Genomic DNA, 17,959 nt, shown 5'->3' with positions numbered 1-17,959 from the left:
AACACACAAAACAGAAATTTAATTAGTGGGTGGCTTTGGTTTGTGGTATTGCTTGATATATTGTGTGAATTTCTAACGAACATGTGAGGTAAAGAAGAATGTGATAATGGAAATTTTATACTATCTACATTCAAATATACATACATAATATGTATCCAGATACACAAGTTGGAAAAATTAATATTTAAACTGAAAACGACACATATTTTTCATAAGAGTTGATTTTTTATTACTTTCATAAATCCAAAAAAATTAAAGGTATGAATTTTTAATTTTTTCGTAAACAAGAATCCTTTTGGTCCATTTTTGCGAGAATTATACTCCATTCATACATTTTGTCTTCTTTCCTGGTTAATGAAACAATATTCTTGAAATATCCAATCATATAAATTACCTCCCGTGAACATTAACTTAAGTTGACATTTCTATGAAAATGTGAGAATAAAACAATGTTTTCATATTCGTTTTCATAGCTCCTTCTTATATTAAATTTGCATAATATCAAAAAATGGTGATTCTAATTTGTTTTATGAAAACAATAGGTCTGTTCACCCAAAAGTTTGTAAAAATTTGTACAAACTGTTACAAAATGCTGTTCGATAACAAACTTGTAAGTAAAAGAGAGAGAGAGAGAGAATTAAGAGAGAACTTTGGAGAGTTTTGTTAATGACAACTTACAAGCTTTTGCAAGCAAAATTTTCCTTGTAAGAATTTGCAAGTTTGATCAGCGGATTTAAACTCAAATGTTTTGTGGCGGACTTTGCAATTTTTGGTAAAAAATTAAACAAACATTTGGTTATTAAAAAATTACAAGATAAAAAGGGAAAAAATGACAAAATAAATTATGAAATGAGTTAGAGAATCACACTACTGAACTTAATTTCATTCAATTTTCAGAAAATGTTCAGAGATGTCCAAAATGCTATATATTTGTAGACGAATTTCGGGGCCCTATTGTTTTATAATTGCTATATTTGTTAAAAATATGAGTACATCGGCGTTCATATAAATTTTTGAGACAACGGTGGTTGCGCCCGGGATGAAGAAAAGCGATATATTTAAAAATCTCCATCAGCCACGAACACTTAAACATATAAGTCTCAATAAGCGGGAGAATTCGAGAGAATTCCTAAGTAATCATATTACTAATGTTGCAGATTGTGACAGTTGTATAAAAGAAAATTGCTAAAAAAATTTTTCAGCAACATTTAGTAAGTAAAAAAAAAAAACTAATTATTTTGTTTTCATTACAAACACGCCATCAGAGGCATTTTTCAGATGACTGATTACAGCTGACAAAACCATTTGTTGTTATCCCTAGGCAAAGTGTGTTCACTTCACTTCAAACTGTTGCTTTCCTCGCAACACAAAATGCTGTGTGTTGTGTGCCAGTTATCCAGTTTGAGTCTGTGGTGCCACATGGAAAATGTTAGAGTTGAATGGTTTTCGGTAAATTAATATCGAAATGTATGACAAGCCGTTGTTTGGAAAAATACATAGATTTCTTTCCTTGTTTATCGACTGTATGTGTCTATTGAAACAAATTTGAATCTTGTCACCACAAATTGACCGAACAACTGTAATACGGGACTGGATGATTGATATACATATAAACTGCCATATATACGAATTCAATTTATGGCAGGCGAGCAACGGGATTGTATTGTCAAAAATCAATTTTTAATCAATTTTTTGTTTAAATACATACTTATTGTAAATACATACTTATATTGTTTTGTATCTTCTAAGAATAATAGAGCCCGAAAATATAGTGTTCGCCTCTTCTAAAGAAATTATAGAAATACGATGTGAAAAGGTTAAGTTAATTTTTAAAATTGAAAATAACTAACACAAGGTACGGGCAAAGTTGTAAATGTCAGAGCCCTTGATGTTGACATGAAGAGTTCGGCGGTGGAATTTTCTTTATTTTTTGGACCTGTAAATGTCCACAGCCAACGAAACTGGGTGGAACCCATCGATTTGCATTCACTTTCCTGAGATAAAATATCAATTTTTGGATTGGAAAGGTAGAATTTTAAATTATCTTTACCATATTTCCTCTGTTTCGGACTCATAAACCTATCAAATGTGACTTTTTTGTAATTTTATTGTAGTATAGAAAATTTTGAACATAATTCAGTATAAAATGTTGTCTTTATAAATTGTTTCTACCGATTTCTTCACAAAAATATTTTTTGGAGCTCTAAACATCGATTTACATCAAATTGCAAGACCCTTGTTGGCGTGATACCACTGACCGTCGATAGCACGATAATGCAATAGGAGTGTGACTCCTTCGAAAGTTAAATAGCAAGTGAAGTTGCAGGTGGGCAGAATAACGTTCACAAGGCCGTGACATCAACTACGACCGCAGCATTGGAAAGCGCCCCTCTGCATCCGAACTAAGCGAATACGGCTTCCAGGAGAGTGAGTAGAAAAGAGCAAGCTCTCTTCTACAATCCGAACTAGGCGAAGACGGCTCCTGGAAGAAGTGCAGAGAAGATATCCCCATAGGGCTCATAAGAGCGGCCAATTAGCGTGGGTAATTGGAATGCTCGGAAGGGGAAACAAAGTATAGAACATATACATTGGCGTAACCAATGTATCGAACTTATACATTTGCCGCCCACCTTGACGCGCTATCTGCAAGGCAACAGGGTTAGACTAAATTCGCGAGCAAACTTAAACTAGAGTTAGTAGGTTGTAAGGTGTGATTCGATTTAGAGGTACGTAACTGAACTTTTACAAGTGTGTGCGAGTTTTCGATTTACTAAACAACGATTTTGTTGAAATGGTTCGCTTTGATCGACTATGTAATTTGACTAGGTGGTATTGGGCCTGTAAGGATGTAACCGAATATAGTTTTCTGAGCCACCGGCGAATTCAAAACAATGTGAGGTGACTCAGCCGACAAAATTTTGGAATATAAATCTTCGCCCAATAGCAAATCTATCGGCTTGTCATCGCATGTATCTGCAAGACCGAGGTGAGATAATTTGGAACGCAGATTCGAAATTGATGACAACGACGACAAGTTTTTCGAAATGTTAGGTAAGACTAACACATTAGCGTTTAGGATACTTTCCGAATTTTTAGGTGATGAAAGATTCACCGAACAAATTTCTTTCGATGTACTATTAGTATTTACACCAGGCAGAGTGGTGTGACTTGTTCTCAAATGAAAGTTTTTGAAAGCGAGAACAGTGTCGAAGCAGATGATCTTGATTTGTGCACATCACACAAGAATGGTTCAACAACGATTTCGGGGAACTTTTAGATGGGAACTTTTTAGAAATTGAACAAATAATTGTTGATTTTTGTGGAGATCGACGAGGTTGAGAATGTGATTTCTTATGAGGTTCGACACCAATTATACTATCAAGACACGACAAGGTTTGAATTCTATCGGTAAGGAACGAATCTAGTTGTTTCCATGTAGATAAAGAAGATTTGTCTTTGATAGTTTGTTCCCAGAGAGCGACAGTGGTTATTGGTAAACGTTGTAAGCAAAAGTAAACTATTATTGGATCCCAGTGATCCGTTACTACGTCATAAACTGACATTGCAGAAATGCAACTATTTATGCCACGTTGAATTACTTTGAGACCAGAGATTGATTCATATTCAATAGTTGGAAGGCCGAAAAGGAGTTTGAGATGATTGTTTACGAGGATACGCTTATTATCGTACGCATCCACCAATGCCTTCCAAGCCAATTCAATACTACGATGGGTGAGTGGAAAATTCGAAACAATTTCCCGAGCTTCACCGCTGGTATTTTGAACCAGGTGACATAATCTTTCAATGTCACTCAATCGAGAATTCTTTATGAAAATTGTGCTAAAAAGATCTCGAAATGTTGGCCATGACATAAAATCTCCACTAAAGACTTCGATGTCGATAGGAGGCAAAACTAAATTGTGAGAAGGTGGATCGACAAGAGAGAAACGACTAATGGAGTGTGGTTGGGTTGAAATCGATGATGCGAGCGATTCGCTGGGATGTAAAGGAGAAGTTTGGCTTTCTTTACAATTATTTGGCACAAATGGTTTTGTGTTCAAACAAGTGAATGGTGGAGCAGATGCACTAACGTGGAATTCCTCCGAAGGTGGGAGGTGTTGAGGAAAAATTGGTGGATTGTTGGGTGGGGTTGGTCCATTCAAAGATGGAGAAGACTTGGACGATTTTAGCTCGTCTAGCTTCTGGTTAATTGCTGAAAGGCAATGTTGGTAAGCCCGAAAAGAGCTGTCGTATTTACCCTCGACGACATTTTTGTCAGAGGGTTGAGGACTCTGTGATGTCGCCAGATGGTCAAGACACTTCTGATGAGTGCTTTTGAATGTTGTCCATAATTGATTAAGCTCGGAACCGTATATTTCGAGATTAAATACGGTGTGCTTATCAGGATTTAGTCGTTCGAAATACGCCTCAAATTTAATAAGAGCGTCGGCAGCTCGAATGAAACGCACGAGGGGAGTTATGGACATGATTGCAACAAATTTAGGGGATGGGGACGAAAGAGGGAAACGAATCAGTTCCAAAAAGGTATGTCGGCTCAGAAGTTTAGGACAAGACTAACGAGTCCAAGCGTCGCAAATTTAGAAAAGCGATAACTATGGAAATACTTTAAGCGAAATTCAAACTATAGAAAATGCGAATCCTACTAACTGGGGAAAGAAAAAACCAAGGGGTACAAACGAGTGTGAATACTCAACCAATGAAAGGGTCGAAAACTATTCTAATTTGCGACAATGAAATATAAAATTCCACCAGTAAAGTATGAGAATTAAACAATGGATAAGAAATTGAACACAAGACTGGGACTAGGTGCCGACTAGGTTGTATAGATCTGACCAAATTCACAATATTATTTATGAAAGAATTGAACAATGACGACAAATATAAATTTTCAACTGAGAATTTAGCGCAAGCAACGAAAAACAAGAAGAAAATTTCCAAAAATTGCAAATTTTGTCAAATGTTTTACCCAAACCTAGCTTGCAGGGTGTAGGGTACAATGAACAAGACGTCAAAAAAGCCAAACAAATTTCAAGAACGAGATTTCTAAACGAAAGCAGCGGATGAAAATCAAAAAATATTTATATTGGTGGATTTTTTAAAGTTATTTGCTTCGACCAATGAGAAAATGTACCAGTACCGACTGTAGGGTACACGATTTTTAGATGCAAGATTTTTTCAAAAACGACTAATTTGTATAAACAATATCGATAAATAATATCGATATTATTTGTAATTCAATTCAACCAAATTCAATATAATTATTTTTATAAACTGCAAAAATGCCGAAAGTAGGGCGCCTTAACCAAAGACAAACAACAACAATTGGTATTGTAGCACCACACGAAGTAAAAAGCAAAAAAATCGAATCGAAAATATTCAACAAAAAATATAAGAAAAAATAAATATTTTGAGACAATATGTCCCACTGTGCGAGTGTCGACTACGAATACCACACAAAAGGTAATAAAACACAAGCAGAGAAATGGCAGCAAAGATCCCACTCAAGAACCGACGCTACAAACGACCAAGCAGTGATCGACAGAACTTTGTTGGTGTGTTTACAATGTAATCTAACCGACGCTTTATAATTGTGCGTGGAAAGATGTACGTTGTTATTGCAATTAGAATGCAAATTTTCAAATAGGAATATTAATACATCCAGGAGAATAAAAACTAATGCGTTTGGTTGGTGAAGAACGATCTATACAACAAATAATAGTCCGGTCAAAATAGACATGCGTATAAGGGGGAAATAGCAAAAATTCCCACAAAGCTGAATTTTGGTGGAGAGCTAGGGTTAGCCATTAGAAGCAACGTCCTAAAAGTCCCCATCGATCCCATGTGTGCAAAACAAGTTATTCGGGGTCAAAGGTCATTTTTGGAGGCATTATTCAGTTTTTTTAATTTTTCTCAAAAACGGTAAGACTTAGCAAAATCCGGCTAAAGTAAAAGTTGTAGATTCAATAATTGTCTACAAGAGTGGTCTTTATGATTCTTAAAAAAGACTTACCGTTTTTGAGATATCGCGATCTAAAAGTCAAATAAAGAATTAGCCGCGTAAGAACATTATGAGGCGAACCGGTTAAAGTAATGACACTATGTGTTAGATACTTCCGTAAGCTTTCAAACGATATCCACTTTGCAGTAATCGGTACAGTAGAACCGGGTCTAACCCGGTTTTTAAATTTGGCCTTTCGGGTCGAATAACCGGCGAACCGGATCCGCAACCGTTGAAAATTATACATTTCCGTAATCAGCGCAACAAACCCTACCTCCGGACAAAACTTGAAAAAAATCGGAGAGTTTTCGTTGGGGTCGTTCCCGTTGGGCTTTCGATTATACATGTGGGATAAATGGGCTATTTTCGCATAAAATGACTCTAACATTGAATAACTCTACTAAACACGCTCCGATTTTGTTGGAATTTTTTTTAGAAGATAGCTATAATTTCGCTCTTCAAGAAAATATATATTTTTTGGGGGGACAGACCCGATAACTTCGCTTATATTAGCCGGTTCGTCTAAATAATTGCATATTTCCCTTATAAGTGCATAAAAATCATGTGTTTTTTAGAACAGCTATATCTCAAGAATGGTTCCTCCTAGGAAAAAAATTATAAAAGTCAAACTTGTAGATAATTTTCCTGTCTACAATATTTACTTTAGTCACTTTTTGATTAGATCAACCGTTTTAAAAAAATAAATCCGAAAACCTAAAAAAACCCTTAAAATTTGACCTTTGACCCCGAATAATTTTTTTTGCACACATGGGGTCGATGGGGACTTTTAGGACGTTGCTTCTAATGGCAAACCCTAGCTCTCCACCAAAATTCAGCTCTGTGGGATTTTTTGCTATTTCACTGTCTATTTTGACCGGACTATAAACCAAACGACCGTATGACTGTAGCAATGTGCGTTGTTAATGTAAATTTGCCCATGCAAATTCTCAACTAAAGGGCTTCGTTAGAAAAGACCTTGGGGAATAACAACAACAATAATTACTAATAAAAGAGATTGAGAAACGAGATTTCAAGAAGTAGCCGCAAAGTTATTGGAAGAAAGGGTGTTGTTATTTCTCACTGCTGGCTGGGGATATCAACAAGAAAGCGGGGGTGTTTATGAAGCCTTTAAGTGAAAAATAAATAAACACTGCGAAATGAATAGCGAATAATTGTAGAGATATTGTTGTAATTATTTCTCTAAAAGGGTTCTGCCTTAGAAAGCAGAACCAAACGAGAAAAGTAGAAAACAACAAATTCAAAGGAACAGCACTGCTAGAAATGATCTCTGAAAAGATCAACGACAAATGGAAATTTGTTGTTGTGTTTGCTATTAAAGAGTTTTATTTTCGAAAATAGAACCAACATAATAAAGGGCAACAAAAAATTGAAATAAGCAGCACTGTTGGCGAGGATCACTACAATTACTGCTACGACTAAGTGGACTGTATGTAATGTGCGAAAGGTGAGGGAACAACAATGATACACTAGCGAAAGTGCAATTGACAAAGCGACCAATGCGCGATGTAGCGATCAATTTTTAGAGGAAAAATGTATTATTTTTCGAGAGATTATTATTTTTTTTTTTTAGACAACAAACACTCGCGTATGCTCAATTTTTTCACAGAAACTGTTTTACGTACCTGTGTTTTGTTGATGGAATGTATGATGATGGATGGATAATCATGCGAAATGATGAGTTAGATCCACCACAACGATAACAAAATGCTCTGATGGCAACAACAAAGAATCCAATGTCCGAGTTTCTTCTCTTCTTGAACAAATGTAATTTGTTTTGAGGGCAACAACAAATGGCTTCGACTGGAACAGATCCGGCTCGATTGGATCAAAATGTTGGCGTGATACCACTGACCTTCGATAGCTCAGGGATGAAAAGAGAAGAAAATAAAAGACAAACACGAGTGTAAAAGTTTCAAATATATTTTCGGTTTATTGGTGGTAAAAGTGAGTTTCTTGGTACAAGAAACAGTTACCTTTTGTATGTGAAGCTACGAAACGATATTGCAATAGGAGTGTGACTCCTTCGAAAGTTAAATAGCAAGTGAAGTTGCAGGTGGGCAGAATAACGTTCACAAGGCCGTGACATCAACTACGACCGCAGCATTGGAAAGCGCCCCTCTGCATCCGAACTAAGCGAATACGGCTTCCAGGAGAGTGAGTGGAAAAGAGCAAGGAATTCTCAAACTACAAGTGAAATGTTTCGAATTACAACTAAAATTATTCCATGTGAAAATGGTATAGAGACAACTGAATGATTTGATTCGATTGTTTGTATAAAACAATAGTATGTGGATAAATATTTTTTATTAAGGAGCATTAAAATGGAAATGAAACATTTATTGATTTAAACAAATCAGTAATAATATTTTAAATAAAAGACTTTGTCTTTTTGTTTTTGCATATAAATCATGACAATAGATTTATATGAGAAAACGTTTGTTTAAAATTTAAGCTCTTTAAACTCATTCCCCATTTCAATAATTGTTGTTTTGTAAAACGGTCGTTTTTATTATTATGAAGTTAAGTACAACCTTATGAAGCTATGTCCAAATAAAATTGACAAATAACACAAGCCAACAGTTATTACCGTTTTACAACTCCTAGTTTATGTCATGGCCTTTGTGGCGTATAAGTGTCGGCGCTATTAAATTTACCATCTGGCATAAAGTATACGCACCCGCTACTTATATTTGTTCAAACAAAAGGCATCAAGCTAATTTTGGTACTTTACCTGGAGTGTTGGCCAGGAAGAGTGGATTAAAAGGTATTCCCTAAAAAAATCTTCAAAAAACTATGTTCCCAGAGAAGTGTTCTGTGTATACGTATGGTATATTTAATACAGACATACATATAATTGTGCTAAGGGTTACATATATCGTATGCGGACTGATAAAAATATGTATGTATTGGCAATGTTTATTAGTGCGCACACAAATCTGTCATATGTTTCATACACACTTAATTTTTAAGTCAATAACAAATATTTACTCACATTGTGGCCTTTTTGTTGATCATGCATTTTGCATTTTCTGTTCATACGTATACTCAATTTTAAAACGTGCTTTGAAATTAAAGAAAATTTGAAATATTGAATGTTAAAAATACAAAAAGAGGTTTTGTGGAAAGCTTGTTAAAAAAGAGGATTACACAAGAAAACAGGAATATAAAATCATAGTATGAAATAAACATAACGGTCTATCAAGTTGATAAGCTTATAAATCACCCTATAATGTGATTACAAAAGAGGTGAATATATATTGTTGGTTCATTTCATTGGCCCAAGAATTTGAGATAATCGTCAAAGGAGCATCTACTATGAACGAAGCTAGAAAGGCACCCAAAATTTTCTTACAATTGGCACATATGACTACGACGATAACGGTTATTGCAGATATAGTCAGGAGTATGACACTTATTTAAATTAAGGTTATATCCCAATGCGGATCACATGCATCAAAATAATTAGTATCAATAGAAAGGTGAAGAGATGGTATTCTATGTATCCATAATATATGGCAACATTTTCAAAGTGATCTGTAGTGACTTGGTTGTCTTGGTGAATTAGCCTTTATCATATAGCCTCCGGATATACATACACAGTCCCACAATCTCCACAATGAAACTCATATCCATTTCCATGCCGGCTATAAAATACATGGCGATACTACTATGATACAACAAGAGTGTTAAGTGAGAAAAAATCTCACAAATTGGGTTTTACTTCAATTAAATGTTATGACTGTCATTCGTCTGAATATCTTTGGTGAAATTCCATCACTCTGTTTGATAATTATTGTTAGATCAGCAATTACACTTTGTAGTCGTTCTTTAAAACATTTTTTATAGATTAATGCAGCAGTATACATATATATGTAGATACAATTTTTTCATTGGTTGAGAAAATATAATTTTAAATTCGCGTTTTCAAGAGATTACACAATTTTATCGGCTAAGCCCCCTAGTTTTGTCCTTATTGAAATTTCTGTATGCAATTTCAAATGAAATATTTTTTTTTACAATACAAACATTCCTTTGTCTATTCTTAATGGTTTAATTCATGTATGAGTGTCATGGTTGTAGCGTAAGTGTGTTACTCAATAATTTTACTGACTTTCAGATAAATATCTTGTAACATAACTGAACATAAAAATGTCCCTTAGTCACTTTTAAACCAACATATTTTGGTCTGGTAATCATAACATTTTATCTGGTCTAAGAAACAAAAAAAGATACTTGTAGACCAATACCCGTACAAAGAAACCCGATAACGAAAAATCTTCAGAAAAGCAATTTATGTTTTTGGGTTTGATTGTAAATTTGGCTTAAATCCCATCGTAGGAATTTATTTTTTCACTTTTAATTAAATTTTTAAAATCACAATACCTACATCATCATTGTAATGTATCCTTAAATAAAGATAATGATTGAATTAATTATTAATAATCTGCCAAAAAAATATAATAATAGGCAATGATGAATGTGGTCAGTTTTAATCCGATTAGAATATTAAATTGTTTTAAGTTTAATCTTTGTGTGTAGGTTTCAAATGAAAAAATTTAATTATTAAAATAAATCATATAATATAATTTTCTTTCACAGCTGAAATATTTTGCAGGTTTAAAGGGAAATTACATCATCAGCTCCGATTGCATTTACGTAATACCATGGTATATATTTCATTTCAAGGAAACTTAAATGCAGAGATATTTCTAGGAAGGCCATTATTTATTAATTTTTATACCCTCCACCGTAGTATGGAGGGTATATTAAGTTTGTCATTCCGTTTGTAACACATCGAACTAATCATTTGCGACCCTATAAAGTATATATATTCTTGATCAGGATAAAATTCTAAGACGATCTAGCAATGTCCGTCTGTCCGCCTTTTGTAATCACTCTAGCGTCCGCAATAATTGAGATAGAGTGCTGAAAATTTGCACCCGAGGATCTTTTTTCCATAGGCAGGTCAAGTTCGAAGATGGGCTATATCGGTCCACTCTTTGGTATAGCCCCCATATAACGGTACCTCCGAATTTGAGGTATTTTGACGTTCTTCGCCACATTTGCAGACCGAATTAGCTATAATTTGGCACTTAGGGTTCCTAGTGATCAACAAACTTATTTCCCAAAGGATATGGGCATAGGTCTATGTTTTGGTATAGTCTCCATATAACGGTACCTTCCGATTTTCGATATTTTGAAAATTTTAGCCACAATTTTTAACCGAACTATCTGCTATTTGACATTTGAGGTTGTCAGTGGTCATGAACTATCCACACCAAGCATCATCAACATAGGTCCATGTTTTGGTATAGCCCCATATAACGGTACCTCCCGATTTTCGGTATTTTGAGAATTTTAGCCACAATTTGTAACCGAACTATATGCAATTTGATATTTGAGGTTCTCAGTGGTCACTAAACATATCCACCAAACATCGTCAACATAGGTCTATGTTTTGGTATGGCCCCCTTATAACCGTACCTCCCGATTTTCGGTATTTTGTGCATTTTAGTTACAATTTTTAACCGAACTAGCTGTAATTTGCCATTTGAGGTTCTCAGTGGTCATGAAACATCCCCACCAAACATCGTCAGCATAGGTCCATGTTTTGGTATAGCCCCCATATAACGGTACCTCCCAATTTTCGGTATTTTGAGAATTTTAGCTACAGTTTTTAACCGAAATAGCTGTAATTTGACATTTGAAGTTCTCAGTGGTCATAAAACATCTCCAACGAAACATCGTGAACATAGGACCATTTTTTGGTATAGCCCCCATATAACGGTATCTCCCGATTTTCGGTATTTTGAGAATTTTAGCTGCAATTTTTAACCGAACCAGCTATAATGATCGGTATTTTGAGAATTTTAGCTACAATTTTGTCTATTCAAAAATAATCGTCAATATAGGTCCATGTTTTGGTATATCCCCCATATAACGGTACCTCTCGATTTTCGGTATTTTGAGAATTTTACCTAACATTTTTAACCGAACTAGCTGTAATTTGCCATTTGAGGTTCTCAGTGGTCACGAAACATCCCCACCAAATATCGTCAACATAGGTCCATGTTTTGGTATAGCCCCCATATAACGGTACCTCCCATTTTTCGGTATTTTGAGAATTTTAGCTACAGTTTTTAACCGAAATAGCTGTAATTTGACATTACAAGTTCTCAGTGGTCATAAAACATCTCCAACGAAACATCGTCAACATAGGTCCATGTTTTTGTATAGCCCCCATATAACGGTATCTCCCGATTTTCGGTATTTTGAGAATTTTAGCTGTAATTTTTAACCGAACTAGCTGTAATGATCGGTATTTTGAGAATTTTAGCTACAATTTTGTATATTCAAAAATAATCGTCAAAATAGGTCCATGTTTTGGTATATCCCCCCATTTAACTGTACCTCACGATTTTCGGGAATTTTCAGTGGTCACGAAATTTCTTCACTAAAATTCGTCAACATGGGTCCATTTTTGAGGGTCTACATTGTTTTGATGAAACTACCCTCAATTTGACTCTTGAAGTTCCCTGCAGCTATAAAACTTTTCCGCCAAAAAATTTAAAGATAGGTTGACTCTTTGATATAGCCCGTAGGTGGTACCTTTCACCTAGCTGAACATATTTTTATAGATTAGATTAGATAACACTTTGCAACAAAATGGAGGTGAAAGTTTGGGGCACAGAAAATTCCTCTTGGGGAAGAAAGGCCTTGGTGAGTATATTATGAACCCCGAAGGACAGATCCGCCGTGAGTCGAACTTCCGCGTTATGGCGTTATGAAATTTTTGTTAGAGACCCTGTGGGCAATCAGGAATTAGCGTTATATCTTTGTTCACTGTTGCTTAAGTGCTCTACAACAAGTAAAAAAGTATCAGTCGGCTTTGCCGACAGAGATATACCCTCAGCCTGTGTATCAGAGCTCCGAATACTCGCTCGAATTCCACTCGCGAGTGAAACTCTTCTCGAATTCGAGCAAATTAAGGGGGGAAACTTGCCCCCTCCCCAACACCAAACAAAAACTTATCCCACCCCCAAATAAACTTGCCCCACAACGACCAAAAATATAGCAACCAAAAAAATTAGTACCTCCCACGGAAGAGATACTAAAAAGAATGGATCTCCCGTCACCACATATGGTACCATAGGGGGATTTTACACCTTTCGGGCTGTTTGCTCAAGAAGTATGGACTTGCCCCTGGAAAAACTTTTACCATCGCAATTGAGGCAGCGAATGTAAGTAGCTTCAACAAAAATCAAAGTGATTCCATGTCAGGTCATAAAGTGAACTTATTCGAACTTTTGTGTGGGAGGTACCGGACGGAGTGGACAAATATAGTCCATATTTGAACCTGATCTATATCTGGCAGATATATTATGGACCAATTCGGCCACTCCCTTCAAAAGTTACCGTGCGAACAATTTTTCCGAACATTTTTGAACTTTTGTGGGGGAGGTACCTGAAGAAGTGGACCGATGTGGCTTATCTTCGAACTTAAACTATGTTTGGACAAAATATTACTAAGGCCACATTTTGAATCGAATCGGCAGATCCGTTCGAGAGTTATCTTGCGCTCCAACCACCTCACACCGTGTCATAGGGGTTTTTTGCAACTTTCAAGCTATTTTCTCAGGAAGTGTGGACTTGATCCTGATGAAACTTGTACCGTCGTGTGGGGGGCAGTGAATACAAGTTGCTAAAACAAAAGTTAAAGCGATTCGAGAGATGGCCCTAAACTGAACTTTTCCGAAATTTTGTGTGGGAGGTACCCGAAGGAGTGGACCGATTGAGTCCATATTGAAACCTTATCTAAGTCTAGTACACATATCACGATGGACAAAGTATTTACCAAATCGGTTACTACCTTCAAGAGTTATCGTGCGCACAAATGTTCCGAACATTTTCGAACTTTTGTGTGAGAGGTACCGGAAGGAGTGGACCGATATAACCCATCTTCGAACTTAAACTAAGTTTGGGCAAAATATTACGAAAGCCAAAATTTGAACCGAATCGGTTCATCCGTTCGAGAGTTATCGTGCGCACCAGCCAGCCAGACAGACAGACAGACGGACGGACATTGCTAAATCAACTCCAAATTGTCTGAAACACATTTCGTCCAAACATACTTGGGGTCTAAATCCATTATTTCGATGAGGCACATTTTGCCCGTATGAAAGTGTATATACCCTTTCTAGCCTAAAGGCTGAGGGTATAAAAACAACAAACAAAGATATAATGCTAATTTAGGATGGCTTACAGGGTCTCTTTTGCAAAAACTTCATCACGCCATAACGTGGAAGTTCGACTCACGGCGGATTTGTCCTTCGGGGTTCATAATATACTCACCAATGCCTTCTTCGGGGTTTTAAATATACACACACCAAGGGCTTTCATCTCCAAAAGGAATTATCTCTGCCCCAAAATTTGTGTTCACAGTGTAATTTAAGCAATAGTGGGAGTCAGTAGGAATCTATCCATTGTCGAAAAGTTGTTCCACCTAAAATTGTGCAAGGACCCTAATTATTCAATTTTTATTAAGACTATTTTATAGTGGAGGGTATAAAAAGTTCGGCCCGGCCGAACTTAACGACTTTTTTCTTGTTATATTCTATAAATGTAATACTGAGCATGCCAAATTTTATAAAAGTTGGTGATATAGTTCATGAATTGTACCCAGATAAAAATTAATTATACAGTAATACAGTAGCATGAATGTAATTTCTTTAAAATCTAAAAAATATTTGTATCATTAGAGAGTATGATTAAATTATAACATTTTAATAGAGACTACAAAGACTTACCTCAGGTGCTAACTGAGTATTTGTGTAAGAGGTGCATGAAGAAGTGGCACTAAATATATGCGCATTTCGGGGCCCTTATCTCGGAGAGTAATGGATTTTCCTAGCAAAAAAAAAATCAACACGTTTCAAAAAGTGAACTTAAACTGGTTATAAGCGCAAAAAATGCAGTTCTTTGAAGAGGTACCTAACGGAAACACCGCAATCGTCCATCTTGGAACTTGATCATTGTTTTTCGTTTAATCTTTTTAAATTTTTAAAGCTTTCGGGCCATTATGATATCATTGTAAACAGGACTAAAAGAGCAATCTTCGCTAAATCCACCGTCCTCAAAAAGCCATTAAACTCTGCCGAAAATGTTGAATTTTTGTGGGGGAGATCTAGAAGTAAGTAGAATAATGTCAGCAATTATCATGTCAACCGGCCATTTAAGTTGGTTACCGTAGGATTTTCTACAGCTTTGAGGTCATTAAGTCAGGAAGCATGAACTTGTACGTTATGTACGAAATTTTAGGGCTTGTTATTTAAGTTAAGTTACTTAAGTTATTTTTTTCATAAGCCATTGGGGCCAATATTTTATGAAGTTAAATTATATTATTATTATTATCAGGAGTACAACAACTACCTTGGATAAAAATGCTCGAACTGCAATCAAATATATTTGAACTTTGTAGGGAAAGTATCTGAAGGCGTAGACTTAATCTTCAATTGAAAAGTGCCTAAATAAGCTTTTCATTGTAACCATAGTTATCGGGGACTCAACCAATTCTTCTGTAAAAGCCATGCTTATGATATTCCAATTTGGTTTACCTCAATCTTCTTCGATTTCAAAGCATTTATCTTTTAGAGACTAAAGGAAACTTATATTTCGAAAAAAAAAATTTTTGCAATAGTTGCTACATGTTACCATTTAGCACGGAGAAGAAAATACAATATATAAAGTTCTAGTTCAGGAATTAGTAGAATTTTTCAACCTTGTGGGATGCAGTTGTCTTTAGGAACACCAACTGTATTTTTATGAGATGTATTTAGGATGATATTCAGATTTCATTTTTTAAAACACAAAGGTTTTTAATGAAATTTGTAATCTGTCTTCAAGTGAAACTCTTGTGGAACTCTGCTCTATTCTTCTAAAACCTGGCACAAGGAAAAAAATATATTTCGAATACATGATAATAGTAGTAGCCATATTACAAGAGCTAGCAAAGGAGTATACAATATGTCCAACATAATGATACCTAAATTTGCTATGAACCAGCGTAGGTAGGAAAGAGGGGGTGAAATCAATAATTATGTTAAAAATATACATTTATACAGAGTTTTATTTAACTTGCTTCGGTGTCCGTTTATTTCAAATCTTGTAACCCATTTTTAACACAGTTGCCGTTGAACAATCGAACTGAATCTTTGCACACTTTTAAGATTTGGATGACAATACATGAATATGAAACCAAAACCAATATGAGTCCATTTTTTTCCTATAGCCCCCATATAGCGGTACCACCCGATTTCAGGTGTTTTGAGGATTTTGTCCTAATTTTTAGTCCGAATTGACTGTAATATGGCATTTGCAGTTCCAAATTTTACAGAAACTCCTCCACCAAAAATTGTGGACATGGGCTAGATTTTGGCGTAGCCCCCATATTTCAGTTTTCAGTTTCAGTGTTTTTATAAGTATATTCTTCCTTTTGATGGAATCCCTCAAATAAAACGCTTGCATTTAAATTAAACATGGTGACAAAATTAAACGACACGTGTTTTATTTGAGAGATTCCATCATGAGGAAAAATATACTTATTGAGGCTAAGCGACAAATTATTCTCGTTTATAAATCAAACACTGAAACTTATTTTTTTAAAATTATTTTTTTAATAATAAAACTATCCACTTTAGTCGATTTAACTACGAGAGCAGTTCGGAAACTTCTTAGCCTAGCACAAAAAGCGCGGTATAAACAGAAAAAAGTTAAATGTTTTGGAAACTTCAATCTCTGTTATGAACACATGTTAAATTTTGTTTCGATCTGGCAACTCCTTCATATAGAAACAGGTGTTCAAAAAAGACGCATCCGCAATTTTTTTACAATGGAAAAATTGGAAATGCGGGCTGTCATTAAATATTTACATAAAAAAGGTTTATCGGGACAAGAAATTCATAATGATATGGTGAATGTGTTAGGTAAAAGTGCTCCTTGATATGCAACAGTAAAAATTTGGATTGCTGAATTTAAACGTGGTCGTACAAGCATTGAAGATGAACCACGTAGTGGACGTCAAAAAACAGCAACAACCACATAAATTGTAGCCAAAGTGCATGATATGGTATTAAATGATCGACGAATAAAAGTGCGTGAAATTGCTAATATCATGGGCATCTCAAATGATCGAGTCCATTTAATTTTGCATGAAGAACTACAGATGAAAAAGCTTTCTGCAAGATGGATGCCGCATTTGTTAACAGTCGATCAAAAACGCATAAGAATGAACATTTCTCAAGCTTGTTTGGATCGTTTTAAGCGAAATAAAATGGATTTTATGCGTCGTTTCATAACTGTTGATGAGACATGGATCCACCACTATACTCCAGAGACAAAAGAACAATCCAAACAATGGACTGAAGCTGGAGGAAGTGCCCCAAAGAAGGCAAAAACAATTCAATCGGCTGGTAAGGTTATGGCAACGGTTTTTTGGGACTTCAAGGGTATTTTATTGATTGACTATCTACAAACGGGTAAAACAATAAATTCAGAGTACTATTGCAACCTTTTGGATCAATTAAATGTACAAATTCGAGAAAAACGTCCTGCCTTACAACACAAAAAAATAATTTTTCATCAAGACAACGCACCAGTGTTTTAACAATGGCTAAAATCAACGAATTAAAGTACGAGTTGCTTGACCACCCACCTTATTCTCCTGATTTAGCTCCCAGTGACTTTTACTTGTTCCCAAATCTAAAAAAATCCTTGCTGGCAAGCGTTTTACCTCAAATGAAGTAGCAATTACAGGTGTAAACCAATATTTTGTAGACCTTAAGGAACACTATTTTAATCAAGGGATAGAATTGCTAGAAAAACGTTGGACTAAGTGTATTGAAGTTTCAGAAGATTATATTG

The sequence above is a fragment of the Musca autumnalis genome, unplaced genomic scaffold (assembly GCF_047663935.1).
Source record: "Musca autumnalis isolate F117 unplaced genomic scaffold, ASM4766393v1 scaffold_3, whole genome shotgun sequence".
In the NCBI taxonomy this organism is placed as follows: Eukaryota; Metazoa; Arthropoda; class Insecta; order Diptera; family Muscidae; genus Musca; species Musca autumnalis.
This window is presented reverse-complemented; position numbering follows the sequence as displayed.